The 24,316-nt window shown below is 32.3% G+C and overlaps 1 non-coding gene across 1 annotated transcript; it reads left to right on the plus strand.

Moving 5' to 3' along the window:
- Positions 1-12,819: 12,819 nt before the first annotated feature.
- LOC128281904 (small nucleolar RNA R71) lies at positions 12,820-12,926 on the plus strand. Its single transcript, XR_008272187.1, has one exon. It is a non-coding gene; the product is annotated as a small nucleolar RNA R71 (small nucleolar RNA).
- Positions 12,927-24,316: the final 11,390 nt, after the last annotated feature.

Raw genomic sequence — 24,316 nt, forward strand, 5'->3', positions numbered from 1 at the left:
TTTCTTAAAATTTCCCATGTTTCACTGTTTGACTAATTTGACCACTCTTCATTACGAATCAAATTTCTCATTGTATAGAATTCAAAATATGTTCTTGTTTATTTCATTTGAAACTAGACTCAATAAGATTTAATTACATAATTTATTCAGCTTCTAATTCTTCTCCCACAATTTATGGTGATTTTCCAAAGTCACGTTACTGCTGCTGTCCCAAGCAGATTTATTACCAAATCACTCTTTCACACATACCTTGCATGGATGTTATTTAAACATGTATATCACCAATCAATCATCACATATCTATGATTTTACTTAAGTATAATCTCCATTTCATCATTTTAAAGCACAACATGTTAGCTGATTTTTCCCTTTAACATCTAAGGCACATGCATGCTCATTTGTTTGGCTCAACTTCACGTATCTTCCATTTTTCATCAAAAGAACATGAAACAACAACCATTTCCTTCATTTTAATTCATGACTAAATGCTCACAACACAACTAAAAATCAAAATATACTTCAAGAGTTAAGGTAGAATCAAGAAGAACTCATGAACCTCAAAATAAAAGCAAGGTACCAAGAACTTACCTTCAATTTTCCTCCTCCTAATGACCGAATACTCAAGAGCTTTCTCCTCTCCTTTCTCTTCTCTAACTTTCAGCTATGATGAACAAAGATGGACAAAACTTTGTTCTTTTCACCCCTTTTCTTTTAATAAAACTTCATATTTCATCCATTTAATTCTTTAATACAAAAGACATGAAATTCTTATCATGAAACATTTACCTAACCCATTATCATGAAACATTTACCTAACCCATTATCATGGAACATTTACCTAACCTATTATCAATTTGTATCAATTTGTACCATAAATTATGGATATCAAGTGCACATTTTGTCTACAACAACATGATGGCTGGCCACTTCATGTAAAATGGGAGGTTTGTCATGCAAATCCTCCTATTTTGCACTCCTATTTATTTGGCCACTTCAATTTAGCCTATAGCATTTTCAAACATTTTCACATAGGTTCTATTTCATAATTTCACCCCCTTTTTGTTATGGAACAAAAATTAACTAAAATTGTCGGGTTCTATTTTAAGTTTGGGCTTTCTAGAGGCCTACTAACATAATTAAACCTATGCCAACATTCACAGGATTCCCGAAAATTGAGGCGTTACATGGCTAATATACAAACACCTTCAAAATAATTAATCCAAAAACCAGTCTATACATGCCATAATTTAAGTTTAGCTTATAAGGTACCAAAATAATAGATAGTGTGATGAGCTTGGCTGACTGTAACACCCTGAATTTGGGCCTAGAAGTTTTGGGCCTTGAGCATGGGAGCGGTTGAAGGCAGCTTATAATATTCTGTTATGCGTGAAAAATTCGCAGTTGAAGGCTTGTTTTAGTGGTTAAGTGTGCTGAGAAGTGTTGGAGAAGTCCTGGGATCAAACCTGGACTCTAGCAAAAATTTTGGTTTAAGGTGAATCAAACCCTGGGTGTAGTAGGTAGGCCTTAAGAATATTGTTGGAGAAATTGTGACACAAAAAGCCTTGTGGCTTAGTGGCAAGTAGCGTGTGGAGCATTTAAGGGGAGGCATGGGTTCGAATCCCATGGCAAGCAAAGAGCATTTATTTTGCTAACAGGGGGCGGCAAGAGTTGGTGTTGAATTTAAATTATGATGATGGAGGGATCCCACATCGGGAAGCTAACATAAGAGTGGATGCGAAGCTGGCTTTAAATAGAGAGAACCATGAGGAGAGTAAAGATACCTTTCTTGGCTGATCCCTTTCGCTTTATGGCGTGCTTTCGTTTGGGTTAGGCGTCGGCTAAGAGTGCTCGGAGCGTGGATTAACTCAGGTCTCCAATCGGTGTGCATTTCTCACTACTCTAGTCAGAGGATGGCTACTTGGACGCGATGGTGAAAGGGGCCATGTGGGCCCAATGGGCCTACGGGCTCAATTTGATAAGTTGTTTGATTGTGTAGTAAATATTGGACTAGGCTAGGTGAATATCATATTTGTGGCTAGATTTGGGTTAAAAGGCCCACACGAGCGTGTGGGCCCATTTGGGCCGAGAAAGGCTTTAGGCCCATTCGTATTGTTATCCCTGTTTAGAATACTTTAGTTTACCAAATCACTAAAATACCCCTGGTTTGTAAAATTACCAAAATACCCTTGGTTTACAAAATTACCAAAATACCCCTGGTTTGTAAAATTACCAAAATAACCCTGGTTTATAAAATTACCAAAATACCCTTGTTTTGTAAAATTACCAAAATACCCTTGGTTTACAAAATTACCACAATACCCTTGGTTTATAAAATTAGTAAAATACCCCTGATTTGTGAAATTACCGAAATACCCTCAGTTTGCAAAATTACTGAAATACCCTTGATTTGTAAAATTACTAAAATACCCTCGACTTGTAAAATTATCAAAGTACCCCCGATTTACAGAATTACCATTTTACCCTCGATTTACAAAATTAACGAAATACCCTTGTAAGGTAGAATTACTAAAATACCCCTGTAGGGTAGAATTACTGAAATACCCCTGTAGGGTAGAATTACTGAAACACCCCTATAAGGTACAATTACTGAAATACCCCTATAAGGTAGAATTATCAAAATACCCTTGTAAGGTAGAATTACCAAAATACCCTTGTAAGGTAGAATTACTGAAATACCCCTGTAAGGTAGAATTACCAAAATACCCCTGTAGGATAGAATTACTGAAATACCCCTGTAGGGTAGAATTATCGAAATACCCTTGTGGGGTAGAAATACTAAAATACCCCTGTAGAGTAGAATTATCGAGATACCCTCGTGGGGTAAAATTAGCATTTTGCCCTGGGCTATTAAATGACTGTTTTGCCCTTGTGGGCAAGTGACTGACTTGGATTGTGTGGTTGACAGATTTGATTGTGAATATATGTTGGTGATATGAATGACTTGACTGTGATTGTTTGATTCAAATATGGGCATGACATTCTGCGTACATGACATGTTGCATGGGTTGGGATTTCGTACCGAGGAAGATCTGATCTGTTAAGGTCGCACGGGTCACCCGAGATGACTGTGGACCAATCGATGGCTGAGTGCCGGTCATGTTACCGAAGGCTGTGTGCCATTATTGTGGGCTTCTTATCGATATTGTGGGCTTCGTGCCGATTATAGACCCGTTATCGATGGCTCTGTGCCAACCTAAATATGGATTTGTGCCATCTTGACTATGGCTTCGTGCCAAACGTATTTACCTGCGGCTATGTGCCTAACATATTTGTTGACGACTCTGTGTCGATTATATTTATCGAAGGCTGTGTGCCAGTTATATTACCGTCACTGATGGCTATGTGCCGAAGTTATTACAGTTATTGATGGCTTTGTGCCATGTATTCTATTAAGTGGCTTTGCCACATTATTTGATTCTGGTGGTATGCCACAAATATCTGTATCTGGTGACTCTGTCACAATATCTATTCTGGCAGCAATGCTGCAACTGTGGAGTGTAGGGCTGGGTGGATTGAGCTATTCCCCACATGGAGTGTAGGGTTGGTAGGGGGTGTATACGGCTGGATTGGGTTGGGATTGCATTCACATTCTGATTTTGATTTTGTTACCGATCGATTCGATTACGTCACCGATTCGATTCGATTTCGATTCTAGTTTTGATAATGTTTCTTATCTCGTAATGGGTTAAAGCCCATCTGCATCTTGTCTGTTATAGTGGGCTAAGGCCCAATTGATACTGAAACTGTAAGTAAGGCTGGGGCCAGATTTTTAATTCTTTTATATGACTGAACGTTCCCTTTTATATTAGGGGATTTCACACTGAGTTTTCGTAAACTCACCAAATTTCCAGCCTTAGACGGATCAGAGCTACGAGGGGCTCGGAGGAAGCCACACACACTGTTTATTTTATAGTTTCGATTATTACTTTTAAATGTTTTGTATGGGTTGTAGTAAAGCCGTTGTAATTTTCTGGATTTCAAATTTGGAATTTTATTTATTCTACTTATAATTGCTAGTATTAGAACACGGTTTTCCAAAGCAACTACTGTTGTCCAAAACATCACGTATCCGTAATTTTTTTTAAATTAAGCTTTCGCAACTGGCAAGATTTTTACAAAGTTGTTAAGAATGTTATTCAGCTGAGGTTTCTAACAAGGTTTAAAAAGGGTATAAGTTTTTAACTATTAAGAAGGGTTTTTAATGGAAACATGGTTTTCGAAAAACACTTCAATGTGACATGCCAGATTCGAGCCAAACTTCCAGGCTGGGTTTGGGGTGTTACACTGATAGTCCCCGAGCTTATAGCTTGACTTCAAAATCTATAAAATAGAATAAACATAGCACACAAAATAAAGTATCAAAGCTTAGTAAGTCATAAGCAAATAAACAAATCATTATTATAAATATCTTATGATAATCAAACAAATACATTAACATTTTCACGCTTGACCTCAAACTTATAAATTATATATGTGAAACATTTTCCATAAGCTATAATACACCTAAGCCAAATGCATATATGACCATTTAACACTTGTAAATTTACTTCCAGCCAAATAGTCATAATAAATCACACATCCGTTTATTCACTTATATAACATAAGAATCATTAAATAACATCACTTGTATAGCTTAAACCTAAGTAGCCGAATACGCAAGTATACATATACACATACTAAATGACATTTCAATACCACATAAATTGTTCATCACAAGCCGAATGCACATATTCAAATATACATGGATTTCTCATTTGCAAAGTATATGATTTATAGCATACAGCTACAATACTTTCTTACCTTGTCTTGAGTAAATACCAAATTAACTCGTACCTGACCACTTAGCTCGTATTATACAATCCGAACACGGTTTAATTTTTCCCAATGAACCATTCAGAATTGGATAGGAAACTCGGATAATCACATAAATCGTACAATGCCAACGTCCAAGACGTGGTCTTACATGTAGCCACATATCGATGCCACTGTCCCAAATAGGGTCTTACTCGTAAACACATATCAAAATCATAAATCAGTGCCATGGACTTACTCACACACATATATCGGAATCCTATGTCATGACATACGTATCCTAGCTATTCCTAAGGTTCATACGGGGCTTTCGGACGACGTATCTCGGTCAAATTGAACTCGAAAGTGAAGTAGCCATATTTAATCATATTTGGCCATAGTATATTTAAATTCTAACATTTCATAACAGCAAATAAATATAATATTAAATTACCAATAAACACATTTATTTGCTTATAACCTTACCTTGAACGATACAAAACGGAATCGGGCAGCTAGTTGACGACTTTCATTTTTCCCCGATCCTAGTCTGATTTCTTTAGTTATTGATCTAAACATATTCAAATTAAGCTCATTCAAACATATTTTCATTCAATTTAGTCCAAAAACACATAAATGGGAAAATTACCATTTTACCCTGACATTTACAATTTTTACAATTTAGTCCCTATTGCATAAAACACAAAATACACCAAATTTCCATATACTTATAGTGGGCTGAATTTTACCCACTCACAAACAAGTTCATATATTTAATTTGTTTCACATTTTAGTCCCTCAAATTATTATTTTTTGCAATTGAGTCTTAATTACTCAAAATCATCAAAAACTCCAATACAAAATATGTTAATCTAAAACATATATCATTTTACATCATCAAACAACAAAAATCACAAGCTATCAACAATGGAACAACTCAAAATATTCATCAAAATCAAAAATTCAAGCATGGGTTTTGTAGTACTCGAAGCAACGATTAAAAAACGTAGAAATTATCAAAAACCGAACAAAAACAAACTTTGATTGAACTTGGATATTGACCAAACCCTAGCTTGCTTTCCTTTCTTTTTATTTTGTTTAGTTTAAGCTACTAAGAATATGAGCACTCAAAATGGATTTGTTTATTTTATGTTTTATGTTATAATATAACATATAATAACTTAATATTTAATTTACTTATATACCCTTACTAATATAATATAAAAGCCATTTAACATATGTCTCATACCGTCCCACCTATTTATTAATTGGATGTTTGCAACATAAATGTCCCAACTTAGAAAGCCACTAACAATTTAGCCCTTATGCTTTAAACTATCAAGTTTTCAATTTACGCGATTAAGTCCCTTTATTTAATCGGACACCTAAACGACAAAATTAAATCACGAAAATTTCACAGATATAAATTCACACAAAATAAACACAGAAAATAATTTTAAAATATTTTTTGACTCAGATTCGTGGTCCCAAAATCACCGTTCCGATTAGAGTCTAAATCGGGCTGTTACACTCCAGCATACTAATACTCCACTTAACCACCAGACCAGCAGGCCCATTCTGACATGTACTTACAAATACTTAAAATTAAGCCTACTGAGCGGGGTTTAGGCTTTATTCAGAAAAATACCAGAATTTTGCCAAAAACATGGCTTGAACTTAGGACCTCTCACACACACCCAGACACTTAACCACTGAAATAGATGCATATTTGTGTCACATTTTCACAATGACAAAAATAAAAATTTAGGGCATTACAATGAAATACTTTGTTTCTTCTTTGCCCCATCACAACTTCCACAACAAATTTGCTAGCATCACACATCAACTCAAAAGAAGACTTCCAATATGATGTAACGACTATTGGTGCTGAGATTAATCGATTTTTCAATTCTTCAAAGGCTTTCATGCATGCTTTGTTAAACTAAAAATTTGTGTCTTTCCCTAATAGCATACACAGAGGCTTGAAAATCTTTGGGAAATCCTTGATAAACCTTCGGTAAAAACCAGCACGCCCCCAAGAAACTTCTAACTTCTTTAACAATGACTAGGGGTGGCAACTTTTCAATTACATCCACATTTTCTTTATTGACTTTGATCCATCTTCTGGAAATTTTATGTCCTAAAAAAATCCCTTCCTTAACCATAATGTGACATTTCTCCCAGTTAAGGCCAAGGTTTGTCTCCTCATATCTCTTCAGTACTTTTGTCTCTTCACATTTCCTCAGTACCTTAGCCAAGTTACTCAAACAAATATCACACGAATCAATAAAAATAGAAAAATCATCCATGAATACATCAACAAAATTTTGTGTCATGCATTGTTGAAATATTGTAGGTGCATTACATAAACTAAAAGGCATTCTCTTAAAAGCAAACATACTGTACGACAAATAAAAGTTGTTTTATGTTGGTCTTTGAGGTTGTACCCTGAATACCCATCTAAAAATACAATAATATTCTTTACCTGCTAGTTGATCTAACATTTGGTCCATGAAAGATAGTGGGAAGTGATCTTTTCGGGTTTCTTTATTAAATTTTCTATAGTCTATACGAATTCTCCAGGCTATGATCATCCTCGTCGGGATTAATTCACTAAGTTCATACTCTACAATCGTGATTTCACCCTTCTTTGGTACACATTGTACTGGACTTACCCATGAACTATCCAAGGTGGGGTAAATAATTCCTGCATCTAACCATTTGATAACTTCCTTACGGACTACCTCTTTTGTAATAAGATTGAGTCTCTTTTGCCCATCGATTCTCGCTTTCTCGCCCTCTTCTAAGATAATCTTTTGTATACAAAAAGAAGGAATTATTTCCCAAATATAAACTAAAGTCCAGCCGGTCGGCTTTTTGAATTTCTTCAAAACTTCAATCAGCTGCTCCTCTTGGCGTTCTGTTAGTTCTGCTAAAATAATCACAGGTAAAGTTGAACAATTGTCTAGATAAACGTTTGTCAAATGAGAGGGAAGTACATTTAATTCAAGTTTGGGTGGTTCTTCGATTGACAACTTTGGTTGTGTGTATTCCCTAGTTTCCAACTCCAATGATTCAAAACGTGCTAGTTGAACATAGCCCTTCTGGTTGGCTTCCATCAAAGCCATATTTTCCTTAACTTGTTCATCTTCTAGTGACTCAAACCCTAAGGTGTTTTCTAATGGGTCTTCTACAGAATTGTATCCCCATTCTGTAGAGACTAAGGATTCTAGCTCCTCTACTGAGCATTCTTCCATCAGATCAGGGAATTTCATGGCTTTAAGAACATTAAAAGTTTCCTGGTGCATATTGCGTTCACCTTTCTGCACTTCTTTTAATGCTTTCATTGGTTCTAGAAAAGGTCTTCTTAGGATGATCGACACTTCCTTATCTGCTTCAAAATCTAAGACAATAAAATCAACAGGAAAAATAAACTTATCTACACGTATCAAAACATCCTCGATCTTTTCTTTCTGGTGTGCTAGAGATTGATCTACTAGTCGGAGTGTCACAGTTGTTGGTCTAATATCACCTATACCCAACATCTTAAAAACAGACATTGGCATCAAGTTGATATTCGCTCCTAAATCACTTAGAGCTTTACCATTATAAGATTCTCCAATGTTACAAGGTATAGTAAAGCTCCCATGGTCCTTCATTTTTGGAGGTAACTTGTTTTGTAGGAATACACTACACTCATTTGTTAATGCTACAGTGTCGAACTCACCAAGCCTATTCTTTTTAAACAGAATGTCCTTTATGAACTTGACATAATTAGACTTTTTTAAGGCTTCTACTAATGGGATATTGATGTGAAGCTACTTAAGAACATTCAAGAATTTAAATTGCAGTTCCTATTTTTGTTGCTTGAGTCTTTGTGGATATAGAGCTGATGGAACCTTGGCTTAGATCAAATAAATTTTTTAAGGTGTTGTATCGCATTTAACAAAGGCGTTAGCTTATCAGAATTGACTAGTTTAGATTTTACCTCTTTAGAATTTTTAAAATCTGGCATTTGTGGTGTAAGAATTTCAACTATCGGTTGATTTTCCTTTCTTTTGACAGATTTATCTTCAACCTTAACTTTCTTGGGTTCCAACGTCCTTCCGCTTCGTAAAGCAACTACCTTACAATGTTCCTTTCATGAACTCATTGGATTTTTTGTGTCACTCGGCAAGGCTCATTGTGGTCTATTGTGAAGTTCCATAGCTAACAGACCCATTTGGTTCTCCAAATTTTTCAATGTTATTGCTTGGCTTTGGATTAAGGTGTCATTCTTAGGCATGTATGCCTTCAAAAAAATTCTCCAAATTGTTGGATAGTTCAACTTTTGGTGGTTTTAAACTTGTTGATTGAACCTTAAAGGTTGATTTGATCTATGTTGCATGTAGTTGTAATGACCCGAATTTTACCGATACTAGAAAAGTGTAATTTCGAGTCTTCGTTTATGAAAAATGGATTCGTAAATATTTATTAAAAATATTTACGAAGTTGAGTAAGTGATTAATTAAAGTCTAATAAAGTGAATTTAGCTTAATTAGGAATAATTAAGTAGATGGATTAAATTGAATAAAGAATAAAAGTTTAATTATAGAATAAAGAAAAGTGAAGGGATTAAATAGACAAATAAGCCAAAAAGGGTGACAAATGTATGGTTAAAAATAAGTTAAATGTGTACAAATATAAATGGTACACATGTATTATACATGTGTATTTACTTAATATATAAGTAAAATAATAATAATTAAAGTATATTATATTAATATAATAATATAAAATATAATAAATAAAAGACAAGTGTATGGTGATATATGGATACATATGTACTAATAATATACACATGTATAAATAATAAATAAGTATTATTTAGTAATAATATAATATTATAATAGTTAAATAAAGAAACAAAAGATATAAAGAAATGAAATAAAGAAAAGGAAAGAAAGAAGGCCAAGTTAGTAGGGAAAGAAGGAAGAAAAGAGAAAAGAAAAAGAAAAAGGAGAAATCAAGGTTTTAAAGCTTTAAACTTTAATAGGTAAGTCAATTTAGCCCTTTTTACTTAATTTTGATGTTTTAAAAGCTTTAGAACAAAGTTTTGATGAAATTAAGTTGATATCTTGAAAGTTATTAGATTTCTAAATCTGTTCATGTTGAATAAAAAGATGAATTAAAGGCTAAATTGATAGAAATTCAAGTTAGAAATGATATAAGGATTAAATTGTAAAGAGAGAATTAAGTTTTGACATAGTAAGGATTAAATTAAAGGGAATTCAAAATTGAAGTTTTATGTTGAATATGAAAGCTGGAAATTACTTTAAAGTAAGTATAAATATGAAAACTAGGTTAATTTTGAAGAAAAAGAAAGGTTATGGTGATAGGACTAAAATGGATTTTATGAAAAAGTTACATGGAAAATTAGAGAATATGATATTAATGATCTTAAATGTTGTGTTAATTTTTCCGTAGCTAATATAGCGCCGAAAGTGTCATCGAGAAAAGGGAAAAAGAAAATGGAAGAGGATATTGAGTGGACTCAAGAATTACGGTTTGTATTTCTACAAACTGAACTTAATAGTTAATTGTTATGTTAATATTTTAATTGCTTGAGAATGGAAATGCTAAGGTAAGAATTATAATGTTCTATAATTTATTGAATTTGATTATTAATTGTTGTATAATGATTGACATGTGACAAGTAATTAAAGTATGAAATATTTGAATGTGTGATTATTGGAAAAAGAATTAATAGGTATATTGTATTGAAATTGAATTACATGTGATTTGATATGGAAAAGTATTGAAATTAAGTAAAATTAAATTAAGAAGGGAAATTGAAAATCGGAAGTTGACTGAAATCCCTATTAACAATGTCGGGCTAGTCGGATATAGTTGGCATGCCATAGGATCAGTGAGTTAGGGATATTCCGACTCTATGTCGATGAGACACTTTATGTGTCGCCAGATCGTGGATCGTAGGATTCGTTCGATGAGGTACTTTGTGTACCATTCTTGTGGATATTATTATTTATTCGTTACCATTGCGGTGTATTCTAGCTTCGACCGATGAAACACTGTATTATATCCCTGGTGTGTAGGTTAGATTTGGATCCGTGTATCCGTCCAGGTCCGAGTCATGTTAATAGGGGTAACTAAAAGTATTAAAGACTGTTTGCTACGGAATAATTGGTATTCTTGAATAAATGATATTATTGTATAACCGATCGTTATAGAAATGGCAATACTCTTGAAGAAATGATTATAACAGTATAATTAATTGTTGATGAATGACTCAATGTTCTGTATGAAACCGATAAATTGGTTGATAATATTGACTGTTGACTATTATGTATCATTAGATAACGAATGTAGACCGAATTAAATGGTAAAATTTATAAGTTATAGAGTGAAGTTAAGTGATTGAATTTTAAAGACTGTGAAGCTAAAAGCTAAAGCTCGAATATATATATGAATGACAAATATTATTGTTTTATTGATTTATGAAATTACTGTAAAAGTTGCATGATTTTAAGCAAATGTTATATTTTTTATGTACTATTAAGTATTTAGTTTATAGAAATACCACTGAGTTTATACTTAGCATACGGTTGTTTTCGTGCATAGGTTAAGCTAAAGAAAGATCGTCGAATCAGCATCTTAGCCGATCCCGAACTCAACAAGGTAAAATATGTTACTTGTTGATAATGGCATGTACCTAGGCTATTAAGGTAATAGAGTAAAAATGTTCAAGAATGGTTTAACGATGTTAGGTCATAAAATGAAATATGCATGCTTGAAAGTTAATATAAGTAAGTTGATTAAGATTGTACATAAAAATTTTAAGTCAATCTAGACTGTGGTTCCACTGAGAGTACATTGGTTGAATGTATTATTGTCAAGTTGGGTTAGCATTAAATATGTTTAATCGAGTTCTAATCATGTTGAAAGTCGGTAAAAATGTTATCTTAAAGCTTAAGTTTTTACAGGGTTAGTAACCTGCAAAACGAAACTCATCATAGGTCTACACGGCCAGGTCACACGGGCGTTTGATCAGATCATGTGAGACACACGGCTCACACACGGGCGTGTCGTTAGGCCGTATGTCCCCTGCACCCAAAATGTTCTCCATTTAGTATATTGGAAATGCTACATGGGCTAAGCACAAGGGCGTGTGCTTTGGCCATGCAAAATTAACAGATTCTAAAGAAAAACAACACAGTGTTCCCACACGTACGTGTAAGTAGGGTACACGGGCGTGTCCCCTAGGTCACACAGGAGTGTGACACTGTTCACAAAAGGGGATTTTTAAGTTTTCACGAAAATTTTTATAAACTTCCGATCGAATCCCGGTTGGATTCAAATGTTTATAGTAATCAATATAGGCCCATTTACAATACAAAATGACATAATTTTAATTTATGTATCATAATTATCCTCGTTTAATGCATAAAAGTATTGTAAAGACTGGTAATGCTCCGTAATCCTGTTTCGGTGACGGGACAGGGTTAAGGGGGTGTTACATATGTAATTTTTGTTCAGTTCAGCTCTTTGGTTATTCTAAGAAAAATTTGGATAGTTTCACCACGAAGGGTTATAGAAGTTGGACTATGGTCCTTGTCCACTTCTATTCCTGTTTTCATTTCCTATATAATAAACAGACTCGGGATTTGATGGCTAATTCTCAAATGAATGTCTATCCCCACAATATACGCATGAAATAACGTCAAATTGACTTGGTGGCTGAGTTGCAACATTTTTTAGACCGTTAGTAGAAAAAAATTAAGCATTGAAGAAATTGAAGATACTTGAGCTGCAAGTGAAGTGAGAACATCCACTTAATGCACTCCTGCTACTCAATTGATTGGCCAGTTTCTGGCTATTGTCTCAATAATTTGATAAGCCTTATTATAAGACTTAGAAAGGAGAGCACCATTCGTAGAAGCATCTATCACCATCCTAGTGTGTGCGTTGAGACCATAACAAAATGTCTCCATCTGGATGCAATGCGAAATCCCGTGGTGAGGGAATTTGCGTAGTAACTCTTTAAATCTTTCCCATGCCTCATATATGGATTCATCATCCATTTTTTGAAAATTAGTGACCTCATTCCACAACTTTTCATTTTTTCTAGGTGGGAAATACTTAACAAGGAATCGTTCTGCTAATTCTTTCCAAGTAGAAAATGAGCTTGGTGGCAATAAATTAATCCATGCTCGTCCTCTATCTTGCAACAAGTATGGAAACAACTTCAACCTTAATGCATATTCTGTTATACCAACAATTTTGAAGGAATCACTCACCTCCATAAATAGTTGAAGGTAAAGATGTGGATCTTCTGTAGGCATTCCACTAAACTGACTCACTATCTAAAGCATCTAGAACATCACAGGCTTCAATTCGAATTGTGGCGCCTCGATCTCCGGTCTCCTAATTCCCAAATTAAGCTTATTAAAAACTAGCAGAGCATACTGCCTTATGGCTCGATCCCTGCCATCAACAACAATGATTGGAATACAAGTATTAGCAACTCCATTCCCTTTAACTTCGTTTTGGTTTTCAGGGTCAATTTCTGTGGCTTGTCCCTGGGATAGTATTTCTCATCTCCTTTGTCTAGATGTCCACTTGATTTTAGGGTCTACAAGGAGTAAATCGATGATTCAATCAATGCTCATAAACACTTGAAAATGAAATCACAAAAAAACCAAAAATTAGTTATATAAAAATAAAAAATAGAAAACCAAATTGCAAGAAATAATTTCACCAATAATGATTAAATTAATAGTCCCGGTAACAATACAAAAAACTTGGTTTGCGACGAAATGTGCAAGTATACAGAATCGTTATCAAGTAATAAGTAAATAAAGGGACTATCGTCTCCACAGGGACTATCTCTATTAATCAACAATTGTAAAATTAATAATTCACAAATTGGTTAACAAAATAAAATAATTAAGGGTGATGGATGTTAAAATTAATTTAACTACTAATATGTAAATGAAATAAACTAAATGTAATGAAATGGTTTAGCAACAATTAACAAGTTTTAACAACAATAACATGAATAAGCTAGAATAATTAAATCTCTTAATTTTGTTCATTCAATATCATGATTAATAATGTTCCGAAAAAATTCCAAGGTAACTTGATTATTTATAAACTTGGAATCTAAAACATAGCTCTTTTGATATCATATGTAACACCCCTAATTCGTATCCGATACTGGCTTAGGGTTATGAGGCATTACTATATAAAACACAGTTCAACACACTCATTCCTCACCTTTCATGCACTAAGAATTAATAAACATTTAAAACTTATAAATTTCAAATATCCACAATTCACTTATTATAAATTCAAATACAGGGGTCATAATTCCAATTCAGAAATAATCATACCTTACAGAACAAATATCGCAAATAAGCACATTTCAAAAATTCCAACTAATTCAGTACGAACATATATCAAAACCCAACTGATTATGTTCCAAAATTACTAAATTCGAACCAAACTTGTATATATCAAAGACATGTTCACATATTTAATACTTCCAATATTCAGTTCCTTATATCCATCATATTAATGCCATTTTCATAATTAAAATCATATTCCATTATATATCATTACACATCATACTTCGAATATATGCCAATTTCTATCTCATTAATCGTATATCAAACATATCATTTGATAACTTTTGCACAAGTTCATAATAAAACCAATTGAATCATATTACATGAATTATTATGCAATCACATATGAAACTTAAATACATTATAACATGGCCGAACATACTAATGATGCATATATATACAAGTGTGCAATTCATCCTAAAAATAAAACCCATACTTAACACTTGAACACAAATAACACTCCAGCGTGCATCTAATTCATATCTATATTAATATACCTAAACTTCATATTTTTATTCTATTAACTAACTCAAAACATACTTAATCATTACCATCATTAACCATTTGAACCCATGCCAATACAATCAACCAAAACAATCATAAAACAAATTCATTACTTACCACTTAGTAACCAAACCTGTTAAGTTAATATACCATCATCCATCACTCTAATTATACCACATTTCATATTTCCAAAATGAGCTAACTATTAAAATGACTACCAAAACCAAACTCATTAAACATTTTAATTAAGAACATGTAAAACCAAACTTAAGCATAATATGCAAGTCATTTTCGCATGGCTTTAAATACATACTCATTCAAAACAATTAACTCCAAGGCTAGCCTATACATGCCACATAACCGAGTCTAAAAATGTTATTTACTGAAATGATAATAGGATAGTGTGATGTCATCTCCATCGACTTCCAACCCGAGCAAATCTCCAAAACTCTATAAACATAAGAAAAAGAAAACACAGAATAAGCTTTTAAGCTTAGTAAGCTCGTATATTAATAAACTTAACATAACAAATACTTTCATTACAATGCCGTAAACATAATATGATATCTCACACAACCTTACTAAATTTCATAACATGTTCTCATATCAAATCATCATCATTCAATATTATATTTACTCACTTAACCAACTTTAACTTTCACAAACTTATTCAATTAAATTTTTATACATCAACCCTTTCACACTTTCATATAGCCAAATGAGCACATTATGGGAAATAACACATTTAATTATATATCTTTCTCATATGAATCTCGTATGATCATTTATAATCAAATTCACTTTTCATTCATATAGCATCTGACAAATTTCACATATGCAACTTTACAAATCTTATTCATTCATTTATGTTTCATTGGCACATAACCATATTTCATTTCCACATACATCACATTACATTCTTTGCACATATACTTACCTTATTTTCAAATAGGTAATCAATTATAATGTACCAAATCGTTTTAGCTCATTTAACGTATTCAACTACCATATTAGCAATAAATCTTTTAGGAATAAACTTACAATAATTCACCAGCATAAAGCCTGCTAAGCCTAAGCCTGTATCTCACACCGGCACAAGGCCTGCTAGACTCAAAGTTTGATTTTATACACCGAAAATAAGCCTGCTAGGCATAAGCCCGATTTAATTCACCAGCACATGGCTTGCTAGGCTCAAAGCCCGAATATCACCATTATAAAGTCATCTTATAAACAATTCATATAATATAGCATGTATACCTGTTCACTTTGCTCGATTTAATCATTCAATCACAATTTATAGTTGCCCTTTGAATCATTCAATATTTCACACACTAAGTGTCATTCTCAATATCACGCACACTAAGTGTCATTCTCAATATTTCGTACACTGAATGCCATATTTGATTGCCCCGCACACTAAGTGCCACATTTAGTCGATATGTCGTCAGACATTAAAATATTCACGTATATACAATTTATACGATATTAAAGCATTAGAAACATAAATTTAATAATGGTTATTGCATACGAACTTACCTCGTTCGCGGTAACGACAAATTAGATCGACGAATCCGATACTTCATTTTTCCCTCGATATAGACTCATACGAGGCTTAGCTTGATATAATCAATCAAATTCAACTATTACAATTCATATTCTATTCATTTTAACTCAATTTCATATTTTGGTAAAATTACTATTTTACCTCTAAAGTTTCACTTTTATTCAATTTAGTCCCTAAGCTCAAAAAAATGCAAATTAACCATTTTTAACCATAATTAAGCTTAGCTGAATGTTCATAGTATTAAAACAGCCCATAAATTACTTTATGGAAAAATTACATTTTTGCCCCTGATATTTCAACTTCTTTACAATTTAGTCCTGAAGCTCGAAAAATGAAATTCATTCAATTTTGGCCAAGCCCATGCCTAGCTGTATTTACTACAACTTCATAACAGCCCATATTTTCATTTATTCACACTTTCAACCACATAATTTCAATAATTCACAATTTAATCCAAAATTGACATTTTTACCAAAATTCACTTTACAAAACATGTATATCCAACAACAATAATTTATTTTCCATCATCAACTATCAAGATACTCATGCATTCAACAATGGCAACATTCAAGTACTTTAACAGTTTTGAAATCAGAGATACGAGTTAGCTAGAATACGAAGCAACGATCTCAAAAATATAAAAATTATCAAAAATCGAACACAAAACATACCTAAATCACTTCATGCAAGTGCCGAAACTAAGCTACAATGGCTTTCTTTTTCTCCTCCATATTCGGCCAAGAAAAAAAATTTGCATGGCCATTTTATGTTTTATTTTTATTTAATACATTTTAATATTCCATTTACCTTTTTGTCCTTTATAATAATACATAATTTCATATATGCCAAACCACCAATCTCCACAATCATAAAATAATGGTTTAATTGATAAATAGGGACTTCTACTTTAGTAAAACATGGCAAATAAACACTTAGACAATTAGAATGCAACTTTGCATTTTACGCAATTTAGTCCGTTTTGCTTAATTAATTATCGAAACGATAAAATTTTTCAACGAAACTTTAATACTATCTTTTTGCCACTCCATAAATATTTATAAAAATATTTACGATTCGATTTATAGAAATGAGGTCCTGATACCTTATTTTCTAAACCCACTTGACCTTAGGGTCATACCACTTGAACTTAATAAATCACTTATAAAACAAATATCACAATATCAAAAACATTTTTAAAATCACAATTAACTCGTAAATATTAAATATAATATTTACAAACCTACTCGTCAGATTTGGTGGCTTCGAAACCACTATTCCGGTTAATCCTAAAAACGGGTTGTTGCAACTCTCCCCCCTTAGGGATTTTCATCCCCTAAAATCTTAGCAGAGAATAAATTAGTGACTTACTTTCTCAAGCCTTAACAATGTCTCACATAGCCTTAGATTTCTCAACTTTTCAATCTCATGAGCTAAGATTATGATCTGCTCTTTGTTATACATCATAACAAGCTGAGTTTCTACTTCTGTAAGAGATACTATAGATAAAGGATCTTATCAGTATCATCACATCATATATATAATAAACACATTACAGTTCTTCTTAAGTTCTGATAATAATCTCATTCAGTCCGATGAATTGCGAACTCAACTTCTCTTTATAGCCAAATCAAGAAATTCTATTCCCACTATAATACTTTCACAAATACTCAATTTTCTAATTGAAAATTCAATGTTTTTACGCATCAAGCCCACATATATTTTCTGCCAATCTGAAATTGTTTTTAGACGGTCACGAATTACTTTCATTTTTCCTTTCCAATCACATCGACCCCAAAATTCTTTTTATCAAAATTCGATTAGATATAACGAAGTTCAATAATTGCAACCATACCGCACTCATACAATGCTATCTTAGTATTCATCTTATAACTAATTGTTATATGCAAGCTTAACCGACAATAAATGTCTTTCTCAGTTGCTTTCAAGTTCCAGAACACAATGTTACAAAGGAATTCCATACCCAAAGCTTACAGTGTTTATTTTGATAACACAATATAATCCTTGTGTCTCCATTTGAACAATGAAAACTGGCATTCTTTTAGTACTCCCTGTACGAGCTGATAATTACCACTGTGCTAGATGTCACAATTGTTGTAAAATCTCTGGATTTCTTGATACACGAACTCTAGCTCAACACAACAAACAATTGTCGGTTCTAATATGAAATTCTAAATCAGAAATCAATTTACGTTGTACCTTTTTAACTTGTAATTTACTGACACACCTCTTAGCCTCACAAATTTGCTGATTAAATATCAATTTAGTTTCTAGCTCAGCCAATAATTACTCACCATTTGATAAGATTAATCACATGATTATCGGTAGTAAATCACACAAAGATTTCTCGCTCAGAGCCCCCAATACTATAATCGTTTGCCCAGATTAATAATCAATCACTGACTCATAATCTTTCAACAGTTCAAACCATCTTTAGTTCTTGTGTCGAATAACTATTTACCTAATGCAAGCTAAACGAGAACTAACGCTTCAATTAACAATGTCTTTAACTGTTTACCACTTTATTAATAAATATCACATCATTTCGACTTCCCAATCGCGATCTACAAGAACATTTCTTAATAAAACCATTCTGATGGATATAATTCTGTATCACATCTTCTAGAATATGAGTTCGTCATTCAGACTATCCATCTACTTACCCGTGAACATTCAAAGTTCATTTCCACCCTGTGGATAGATTCAGATACGAGTAACTCGATTAATCCTTCAAGCAACTAATCCAATCAAACTTGACAACTGAATCGATCTCGACTATCAAAAAATAACTTTTCAATTATTAATCAACGAAGCTTTGAACTGTACTGAAGCCACAACCATCAGATAGATTAAAATCATAGTGCCATAATAAGGCCGTCTTTTCAACCGTATAGATATATAATGTCCCAGTTATCAATAATACATTTTGAACACAAGAGAATTTTCGAATATGATTCCAATAGCAACCAGTACAGAAACACAACCTCTATAAACCTGATAAATATACCACTGTACTCCTAAGATCAAACTAGAAATTTTAGATCATATTAGATATGGTCATCTCTATTATAAGAATATCCCTTGCAGACAATCACATAGAATCATAAGAAAATCGAGATAGTGTAATCTCAAATATAATACTATACTGAACTTTTTAAGAAAACACCCATATCAGATGGTAAATATCTCTATAATGTCTCAGAGGAAATCCAAAAGTAAAGCATTACTTATATGCACTGGAATCCACGATAACAGAAGCAATATAATCTTCATGTACATTCAACATAACAATAACCAATAGGAACAGAATACCAGCATCACATAGATTCTATTATCGATCTTTTCTTTCAATAAAATGAAATAGAATACCAGAGAAAGATATAATAATGCCGATTGTAACCCGAAAAGCCCAACAATGCTTTCATATATCCATATATATAGATAACATTCTCATATGATAAGAATTTCATCCAAAAATATACAGTTGCACATACCTCTGAGGATAAATGTACAAATAGACTACTTAGAAAAAACCATAGTAACTGCCCAACTATAACCGCTACACTGAGCTATCATTTCAGTTCAAACATTATTCCACTGTCTAATTCTGTCATCACTGATTTCACATTATCCCATTACTAACAGAAATCAATTTAGAAGAACTTTCAGTTAATACGTTCTTTAGACATCATACCTGAATACTTTCATCTCATCAAATTCGACTTCTTCTTTAACAGTGACTAAGCATATTATGAATGGCCTTCAACACAATCCAATATCTTTTCTATTACTGTCTTCACTTGCAGACTCATTCTCTTATCTGATCACAATACTAATCTTTCAATCACGAAACTCTATAATTCCACACTTGTAAGCTTTTTTAATCCATATAATACGGATTTCATTACAATACTTGACCGATGAGGGGGGTGAGGGTCATAAAGCCTCAAATTTATCTCTCGCATATACATGCACATCACACATACTATTATGAATAGCCAATTCATTACTAATTCTACATTCTCAAAACACCTAACCATCTTTTACTTATGATCACTTTTGTACTTAACACATAATTCATACGCTAAATCAAATTATTAATTGACAATCAAAATGTTCACGTAACAATCACATACCAAACATCACGACTCATATACTCATATAATTAAAACATTTATCAATAGCAGGATATAATGCATTCTGATTTATACCTTTATGAGTTTCAACTCATCACCAACACATTTCACTCAAGCGTTTGAGTATAACATTCTGTACTATCGAAATTAGCTCGGTTGGAAAGCATATCTATCTTACAAAACAGTTTTGTTAGAGGCAGAGATGTCACACTATCACGAGTAGTAATATGGCATGTATAGCTAGACTCACATATGCTAAGTTAGTCCAAGAATCGACTAAACCATAGCTCTGATACCACGAAATGTAACACCCTAACATGTATCCGATATTGGATTAGGGTTATGAGGAATTACTGTATAAAACACAGTTTAGCACACTCATTCCTCACCTTTCATACACTAAGATTTAATAAACATTTAAAACATATAAATTTCAAATATCCACAATTCACTTATTATAAATTCAAATACATGGGTCATAATTCAGAAATAATCATATCTTACTGAACATATATCGCAAATAAGCACATTTCAAAAATTCCAACTAATTTAGTACGAACATATATCAAAACCCAATTGATTATGTTCCATAATTACTAAATTTGAACCAACCTTGTATATATCAAAGACATGTTCACATATTTAATACTTCCAATATTCAGTTCCTTATATCCATCATATTAATGCTATTTCATAATTAAAATCATATTCCATTATATATCATTACACTTCATACTTGAATATATCCCAATTTCTATCTCATTAATCGTATATCAAACATATCATTTGATAACTTCTGCACAAGTTCATAATAAAACCAATTGAATCATATTACATGAATTATTATGCAATCACATATGAAACTTAAATACATTATAACATGGCGAACATACTAATGATGCATATATATACAAGTGTGCAATTCATCCTAAAAATAAAACCCATACTTAACACTTGAACACAAATAACACTCCAGCGTGCATCTAATTCATATCTATATTAATATACCTAAACTTCATATTTTTATTCTATTAACTAACCCAAAACATACTTAATCATTACCATCATTAACCATTTGAACCCATACCAATACAATCAACCAAAATAACCATAAAACATATTCATTACTTACCACTAAATAACCAAACTTGTTAAGTTAATATACCATCATCCATCACTCTAATTATAACATCTTTCATAATTCCAAAATGAGCTAATTATTAAAACGACTACCAAAACCAAACTCATTAAACATTTTAATTAAGAACATGTAAAACCAAACTTAAGCATAATAAGCAAGTCATTTTCACATGGCTTTAAATACATACTCATTCAAAACAATTAACTCCAAGACTAGCCTATACATGCCACATAACCGAGTCTAAAAATGTAATTTACTAAAATGATAACGGGATAGTGTGGCGTCGTCTCCATCAACTTCCAACCCGAGCAAATCTCTGAAAATCTATAAACATAAGAAAAAGAAAACACAGAGTAAGCTTTTAAGCTTAGTAAGCTCGTATCTTAATAAACTTAACATAACAAATACTTTCATTACAATGCCGTAAACATAATATGCTATCTCACACAACCTTACTAAATTTCATAGCATGTTCTCATATCAAATTATCATCATTCAATATTATATTTAGTCACTTAACCAACTTTAACTTTCACAAACTTATTCAATTAAATTTTTATACATCAACCCTTTCACACTTTCATATAGCCAAATGAACACATTATGGGAAAAAACACATTTAATTATATATCTTTCTCATATGAATCTCGTATGATCATTTATAATCAAATTCACTTTTCATTCATATAGCATCTGACAAATTTCACATATGCAACTTTACAAATCACATCTTATTCATTCATTTATGTTTCATTGGCACATAACCATATTTCATTTCCACATACATCACATTACATTCTTTGCACATATACTTACCTTAATTTCAAATAGGTAATCAATTATCACGTACTTGATCATTTTAGCTCATTTAACGTATTCAACTACCATATTAGCAATAAATCTTTTAGGAATAAACTTATAATAATTCATCGGCATAAATCCTGCTAGGCCTAAGCCTATATCTCACACCGGCACAAGGCCTGCTAGACTCAAAGTTTGATTTTATACACCGAAAATAAGCCTACTAGGCATAAGCCCGATTTAATTCACCAGCACATGGCTTGCTAGGCTCAAAGCCCGAATATCACCATTATAAAGTTGTCTCATAAACAATTCATATAATATAACATGTATACCTGTTCACTTTGCTCGATTTAATCATTCAATCACAATTTATAATTGCCCTTTGAATCATTCGATATTTCGCACACTAAGTGTCATTCTCAATATCTCGCACACTAAGTGTGTTCTCAATATTTCGTACACTGAGTGCCATATTTGATTGCCTCGCACACTAAGTGCCACATTTAGTCCATATGTCGTCAGAAATTAAAACATTCATGTATATACAATTTATACGATATTAAAGTATTAGAAACATAAATTTAATAATGCTTATTGTATACGAACTTACCTCGTTCGCGGTAACGACAAGTTAGATCGACGAATCCGATACTAAGTTTTTCCCTTGATATAGACTCGTACGAGGCTTAACTTGATCTAATCAATCAAATTCAACTACTACAATTCATATTCTATTCATTTTAACTCAATTTCATATTTTGGTAAAATTACTATTTTACCCCTAAAGTTTCACTTTTATTCAATTTAGTCCCTGAGCTCAAAAAAATGCAAATTAACCATTTTTAACCATAATTAAGCTTAGCCGAATGTTCATAGTATTAAAATAGCCAATAAATTACTTTATAGAAAAATTACATTTTTGCCCCTGATATTTCAACTTCTTTACAATTTAGTCCTGAAGCTCGAAAAATGAAATTCATTCAATTTTGGCCAAACCCATGCCTAGCCGAATTTACTACAACTTCATAACAGCCCATATTTTTATTTTATTCACACTTTCAACCACATAATTTCAATAATTCACAATTTAATCCAAAATTGAAATTTTTACCAAAATTCACTTTACAAAACATGTATATCCAACAACAATAATTTATTTTCCATCATCAACTATCAAAATACTCATGCATTCAACAATGGCAACATTCAAATACTTTAACAGTTTTGAAATTAGAGATACGGGCTAGCTAGAATACGAAGCAACGATCTCAAAAACATAAAAATTATTAAAAACCGAACACAAAGCATACCTAAATCACTTCATGCAAGTGCCGAAACTAAGGAAGCTTCAATGGCTTTCTTTTTCTCATCCATATTCAGCCAAGAAATAAAATTTGCATGGCCATTTTATGTTTTATTTGTATTTAATACATTTTAATATTCCATTTACCTTTTTGCCCTTTATAATAATACATAATTTCATATATGCCAAACCACCAATCTCCACAATCATAAAATAATGGTTTAATTGATAAATAGGGACTTCTACTTTAGTAAAACATGGCAAATAAACACTTAGACAATTGGAATGCAACTTTTGCATTTTACGCGATTTAGTCCTTTTTGCTTAATTAACTATCAAAACGATAAAATTTTTCAACGAAAATTTAATACCATCTTTTTACCACTCCGTAAATATTTATAAAAATATTTAAGACTCGGTTTATAGAAATGAGGTCCCGATACCTCATTTTCTAAACCCACTTGACCTTAAGGTCATACCACTTGAACTTAATAAATCACTTATAAAACAAATATCACAATATCAAAAACATTTTTAAAATCACAATTAACTCATAAATACTAAATATGATATTTACAAACATACTCGTCGAATTTCGTGGCCTCGAAACCACTGTTCCGGTTAATC

Source organism: Gossypium arboreum, chromosome 1 (assembly GCF_025698485.1).
Source record: "Gossypium arboreum isolate Shixiya-1 chromosome 1, ASM2569848v2, whole genome shotgun sequence".
Lineage (NCBI taxonomy): Eukaryota > Viridiplantae > Streptophyta > Magnoliopsida > Malvales > Malvaceae > Gossypium > Gossypium arboreum.